This window comes from Schistocerca piceifrons, chromosome 4, assembly GCF_021461385.2.
Source record: "Schistocerca piceifrons isolate TAMUIC-IGC-003096 chromosome 4, iqSchPice1.1, whole genome shotgun sequence".
Classification (NCBI taxonomy): Eukaryota; Metazoa; Arthropoda; class Insecta; order Orthoptera; family Acrididae; genus Schistocerca; species Schistocerca piceifrons.
Window position 1 is genome coordinate 77916842 of NC_060141.1, and position 7540 is coordinate 77924381.

Genomic DNA, 7540 nt, shown 5'->3' on the forward strand with positions numbered 1-7540 from the left:
TCGTGCAGTGTGGGAGCAAAATTCCAACTTGTACCACGAACCGTCAAACCTTCTATAAGATGGCGCACGTAGAACACTTTCAGCATCAGGCTGTTTCATTACAAAACTCAACCGTGCCAGAACATAACCACGTTTCTGCTCACATCAGAGCATACCATTCGTCTTTCAAGCAGTGTGATGGATGCCCCGATTTTACTACTGTTCCAGTTATAACCACATGGCCAAGTGAGACGTGAACTGTGTGTACTACCACTGCGCAAGTGTGCCAAGAATTTTCGTCGTCCGAACCTGGCAGAATGATACCCTCTCAAAAAGTGCTCAGCAGGAAGCCACTGTGATTAGGAAACATTCCTAGATTACCAGCATTCTAGCCCAGCCAATCTTAGACTTGGTTTCAAATTTTCGAATTAATTCTACTAAGTTGCAGATAACAGACGACACACAAAAGTTCTTAGAATTACTGAAAAATCTGGCAGAACATTCGCAACTCACTACTGATATTATTGCCTCTCACCTACGTCAAACAAGATTGATACGACAAAAAATGCGTCATTGTTACATTTATCAGAGGCACCTGAACGTCAAATACAAAAGGTCCTGAATGAAGAAGAAATTGGAAACAGAACGCCTTCTCATACACGACGGCACGTTCGGCAAGCTATATTATATTGACATCCTTTCTTATGACACCTTATGGAAAATATGGATATTAAAACTTCCTCCTTCACTACAAGCCATGCTAAAAATGAAATGTCGTGTGGCTAGGGCCTCCCATCGGGTAGACTTTCGCCTGGTGCAAGTCTTTTGAGTTGACGCCACTTCGGCGACTTGCGTGTCGATGAGGATGAGATGATGATGATGATTAGGACAACACAGGGCTTATTTCAAGGGAGCAACAAGAACCTATAGAAGTCAAACTGAATATGGTCAACAGAATCCACGCAGCATCTCAGCACCATAATCAAACAGATTCGTGCATCAAATATTTTCCCCGTGTTACGCAGTCAGCCATGTTTGTAAATCAAGAGGGGTGCAGTCCCACTGAAACATTAACATCTACGAACTTGACTGAGGCTGGTAAGGAGACACGCGATGTACCATTGGACCCACAGCTACGACACACAACGGCAGTTAAATGAGCTGTCACAGAAGCAGCCACCTCTCATGAATGCAGAAAGTTGCCCCGAGATGTCTACAAGATGATCGTGGCTGAGCCGCGAATGACGTAACATTAAATTGTTATTAACAAGCAGAACTCAAATGGCATAACTTAATGTAATTTGTTATAAACAAATAGACACAGCCTACAACGTCTCCCTACTCCGTCCAGCTCCAGAGTAATTCCTCCCAGTAAACTATCCCAGTAATAAGAGACGAGGGTGTGCAGGGTGAGCTTGACCCCCATTGGTCAAGAGGGTAGGGGAGAGGGTTCTGGCCATTTTTACTTCACGTGACACAATTGCCTGGGTGACACTGATCAGTTCCCAGTGGTTCCCCAGCAGAGAGGGAAAGGGGCTGACCTTGAGGATAAGTCGGCCAAGTTGCTGACCTGACACTGGATGTGTAACAGGACATCGGATGTGATAAGATCATTATCTCCGCCCGTATTGGTAGTGCTATCCTACTTACATGTGTTGACAAATGCTGAAAACTAACTGACAGTTTGGATTAATGACTTGCATTAAGCCTTTGGAATCCAAACCACTTCACGAAATTAAATCACAGATGTAGAAGTGCAACCATCCCAGTAATTAGCTTGTACAATTGTTCCGGTTTAGGATTCGACATATAACATTTGTGATTTTTCACAAAGGCTTTTTTTTTTTTCAAAGTTACCTGTTTACTATAGGATTCGACATATAACATTTATGATTTTTCACAAAGGCTTTTTTTTTCAAAGTTACCTTTTTACTAGTTTCTTGCAGAATAAATGAAATGGACGATGATGAAGTAACAGTTCGTTCATGTTTTATTTTCTTGCATTTTTCATATCCAGCAGTGTGTGAAGCTTTTTCAATGTTTTTACATTTTTTTAAAGGAACACACCTCCATTTTACTGTTTATTGTTTATTCAGGAACAACCCAGGTTTCTGCTTTTGCGCCATTTTCAAGAATTTGATTTTATGACTTTAACATACTTTGCAGGACACTTAACACGTTGTCATGCTCAAAGTTGGCCATAAATTAAGAAAAATATTGGCTCCCCACGAAATGCGAGATGTAAAATCACCATCTTGTAACAAAGCAGTAAATAATCGTGAGAGCACGACGGTGATTTTCACTTGATTTCTCGCTTACATCGGGAAATGCCGTCTGCTAGCACATCGTTGTTTTTCTGCGTTAGACAAGATAACTTTGGTCTAATTTTTAGTTGTTCTGCAGCACTATGGATTTCTTACGTTTTTCGCAAAACACTTTTATGCACACCACTGTATTCTGGTTGTTTCTGTACTTCTAAGACAGACTTTTAACCAGAATACAGTGGTGTGCATAAAAATGTGTTGTGAAAAACATAAGAAATGCGTAGTCCTGCGAACAACTAAAAATTAGACCAAAGTTATCGGTGTCTAGCGCAGAAAAACAACGATATGCTAGCAGACGGCATTTCCCGATGAAAGCGAGAAATCAAGCGAAAATCACCGTAAGTACAAATCAACATATTCTTAGCGAACTGTTTTTCGATCTAAAAGTAAACCGAAATTTAAATAACTTTATTACAGACCACTGATGATGCCTTACCTCAATAAAGGGAAACGCGCGTGGTGAAAAAATCACGCATTTTTATGCCTGGGTTGTACTTAAATTAACAATAGAACACTGAAATGGCGGTGTGCTTCCTTAAGAAATATTGTATGACTGTTGCTCAGTAACATCAAACACTGTTCTTTGAAAGAATTAGTTGTACCTCAAATTCGGGGACTTTGCCTTTTGTTGTTAAAGTATTCTACGATTGGCCTACACAGGCACGACCCACAACCCTTTCTCAAAGCTATACTTCCGCCAGTATCTCATCTCCTGCTTTCCAGTCTTCACAGTACTCCTACGAAACTGTAGGACTAGCACTGCTGGAAGAAAGGATATTGTGGATACATGGCTTAGCCACAGCCTGGGGCATGTTTCCAGAACGAATTTTCCACTCTGCTGTGGAGCGCGCGCTGATATGAAACTTTCTGGCAGAATAATAATGATTAATAATATTCCTTTAACTCGTCGGTGAGTATAGACCATGGCCCAAGTTAGTACCCACTTATTTAATACTACCTCGGGGATCAGAGATTATATGCAGTTCCATTTCGCTGTACTTTTGATGATTTGTGGTCTTGCATTCCACTTGGCCCCGTGGAGGACACATAGAATTTCATTGTATAAGTTGTAAACGAGACGAGCTCCCTTCAGTGAACATGCTCTGTCTTCAGTGGAATCATTATTCGGATAAACTGTAATCGTCAAATAACATATTCGTATTTATTCCTCTGCATGCTTATTGCAGTAAGTATAAGGCAGGTCTGAGCTGTTGAGAGCTTCTAGACAAGTACTGATCCTATTGAGAATGACTATTATGATTAATGCTTCATGTAAGTAGGTATTCCACTACCCGAAGTGGAGTCAGTAGTTCCATTGCACGCACTCTGTCTGTAAGAGAGCATGCAGTTCCTTTCAGATCATGTCAACAGATTTGGGTATATCGGGCATAATCATACATTACTTAAATACATGTTCAGGATCCCCGTTGTGCTACGGAAGTCCTTCCTACTTCCGAATATCTCATAAATAGAAATCAAATCATATTACTATTCATTCCTGGGTCAAAATTTTACACACAAAGACGATTACGAAGACGTGCCGAAAAGTAACGTCTCCGGATATTTTATTTGAAAGCTTTCTAAATAAAACAAACATTATTGACATTCTACACCTTTATTCTTCATGTCTACAAATTTGCAACCCTCTACCGCTAGACAGGTCGGAATCGTAGCCTTTATGTAACAGAGTGGTGTGTAACTTAACTATTTTGGCGCATGTAAAACAGCGTGTTGTAATCGACTTTCGAAATCGAAGAGTTCGTCCACACATGGAGCAGTTTCTCCTTCAACATAACAGTACCAGACGACACACGAGCTTTGCAACTTCTGCCAACTCTGCAACAATCCGAAGGCATGGGCTCACTGCCATCGATCATCCTCCATACAATCCCGACTTGGCCCTTGTTCATCTGATTCCAAAACTCAAATACCCCCTTCGATGACATCATTTTGATAATGATGAAGCGGAACAAGCAGAGGTGACGTTATGGCTCCGTCAACAAAGTCAAACATTCTGTAGTTATGATATCAACGAACCGGTCTCTCGTTGGGAGACATGTCTTCGTCGGCAGGGTGACTGTTTTGAGAAAGAAATATGTATACATGATGAATAAGGATGTAGAATGTTAATAACGGTTGTTGCATTCAAAAAGATTTAGGGTTTCCGCATAAAAAATTCGGAGGCATTACGTTTCAGCGCGTCCTCATATTTTCGGTGCATTAACTCTGAGATCACGCCAGTTATCTACTCAACTTCAGTTTAAAAAGGGTTAGGGAACCCACAATATCTGAAGTAGTTTATAATCTTACTCTGACATCTCTTGAAGTTTGTAAAAGCATCTATTCCGCAATGAGTATAAGATACGGTTTTCAGTTGACTTATTTGTATAACATCTGCATCCGTATTTGTTCTCGGCAAGCCAGCTGACGGCTTGTGACGGTACTCCGGGCTCCACTGCTTCCTCCCGCTTTTCCTGTTGCATTCGCGAATGGCGTACCGGAAGAGTGGCTGTTAGTGCGTCTCCGTTTGAGGTCAAAATTCTCCGATTTTCACATCTTAATAATTTCGATGAATCTCAGTCTGGCTGGCATCTGCTTTACCGACGATCAACTTTATATGATCATTCCATTTTAAATCACTCCTAATGCGTACTCCCAGATAATTTATGGAATTAATTGCTTCCAGCTGCTGATCTGCTATATTGTAGCTAAATGATAAGGGATCTTTCTTTCTATGTATTCCTGTGTCCTTCAATTCGTCATCCGAGTTGGAGCGCTTCCCTTTGAGATGTTCTTATTTTATTTTATTTTTTTTTAAGCGGACAAAACTCTGGAAGTCACACAGCGACATATCTGTTGCAGGGCGGGTACCGAAGCTACTCGGCCTTGACCTTGTCCTTTACACGTTGTTGACCTTGGAGACGCGCGGACACGCGCTATGGTAGAGCAGGAGAATCGCTCCCTCCGTGAGCAGCCCAGGCCGTTTGCTCTCGACGGACTTGCATAGGTTACAGAGTGTCTCACTGTACACGTCGCTGCTAACGGTTTGTCGGTGCTCGAGGAATTCGATGACTATCGAGCCTCTGACGTCGAAAACGACGCTGAGCATCACCTTGCCTGCTGGGGACACAGCTTTGAATTTCTTAGAGGAAGCTGACAACGCATGCGCCCATTGCATGCTGTCCCGCTTTGTCTCTGGCCCGAAGTGATGGCACCAACGCCGGCCGTTATGGCCGAGCAGTTCTAGGCGCTTCAGTCGGGAACCGCGCGACTGCTACGGTCGCAGGTTCGAATCCTGCCTCGGGCATGGATGTGTGTGATGTCCTTAGGTTAGTTAGGTTCAAGTAGTTCTAAGGGACTGATGACCTCAGCTGTTAAGTCCCATAGTGTTCAGAGCCATTTGAGCCATTTGATGGCACCAGCTACCCACACCGATGTCGATCGGGACCAGGAAAGCAGGGTCTTCACGATACTGGAACAGGTGTTGCAGTGCTTGCCCCATATGCGGATCCTTTTGTGGTTTGTTGAGCCTCATCAAAACCCACTGCGCGCACACCTTCCAGTAATTCAACCTGTCGTGGAGATTTGTCCACACTGTTCCAAATTGGCCCACACCACACCTCACCTTGTCGATGAGTTCGGCTGTGGCTATCGTGTACACCTGGCCTGGTATCGGGCCATCACACAAACACTCCTGGTCTTCACGAAAACAAGTGCTCCATTTTCTCACTAACTTGTCGGACACGCGTTCTGTCACGTAGACGACCACCATCCAGGGATGACTACCGGCCAGTTTAACCCATTCGCAGTCAGATATCTGGTAACACCTCGCTGCTTCTCAGTCGTAGAATTTTGCAACGTGAACGTCATGGTGTCCTCCCTCACGCGCACTGCCGCGTCAAATGGACGGAACACACAACTGCCTGCTTCTCACGTTGACCGCGCATGTGCGCAACCGTCCCGGGCACTCCATTCACTTCCCTAGATGTCTCACTATTGACTACGTTAGCCCAAAGCGGCAAATCGAAATTTCAACTTGTTTGGTTGTTTCGTTTCGTACCTTTCATTTTAACATTCTCTATGCAACGGTACCATACGCGAACCGCCTCTCGGACAGAGCTTCTGACGTTATTGACCGGTATATTATAAACGTTAACTTAAGATGTGAACATTTTAGGTGAAACGTCCCCTTTGAACAATTATACAGGACTGTGCTTAAACTGACATACAATATTTTTAGCGCAACGCAATCTGACTTTCAAAAATCCCTACAAAAGAATGGCCCTGACTAACATTAAACTATACCTTCGAGAAATCACTTACCTCACAAAAATCTTCATTACTCGAACTACTGCAATACAGCGAGCGCCACTACTGCCAGCTAAATAAAAGATTCAAACTAGGGAAGGCACTAACTACTGATAGGGATAGTTAGCAAATGAAAGATATTAATAGAGAACAAACAATGTATTTACCTTAATAGTCATAATATATGCAGCAGTTCATGACAAATTACAAAACTCCGCCATCTCTCTCCCCACATCCACCACTGCTGGCGGCTCAACTCCAACTGCGCAACGCTACGCGCTGTTCACAGCCAGCTGCCTAACACTACAATGGCGAGTATTACAACAATGCAAAGCAGCCACAGACTGCACACAGCACAGCCAGTGATTTTCATACAGAGGTGGCGTTACCAATAAAAAAACCTAAACAGCCTACTTAGATAGGTCAGCCTTTTCCGTGATTGTTACTGGTATTGAATGAAACAACAAGTTCACTGTTACCAATCGCTGTTTATTCATGCCCACAACGCGTTCCAAAGGCTTAAACCTCTATTATCAGGTGAATTTATGTGTATTAATACATGTGTCGTGTATGGATGTAAATAAGTAACAGTGAACGTGTTGTTTCGTTCGAATTAAAATTAAATCAGAACTCGACCGGCAAACTTTCGGAGACTGTTCAGTGACATTTCCTTATTATTTCGGTGAAAGAAACCCATGGTCTTTGGTGACCTGGTCCGGAGTAATTCCTTCCCATTATCTTTGTATCTGTATTGCACTGAAAATATTTGAAAAATAGTGCAAATTTGGACGGTGTTCGCTGTGTGCCTTGGTTGGAACTCCAGTTAGTCACGGCACTTGTAGTTGACAACCGTAACGCCCACTTTACGCTTCGTTCTCAAGTTAGTATTCAGCTCTGCTCGGTTCTGTCTCGGGTTTGTTTCCTCGGTA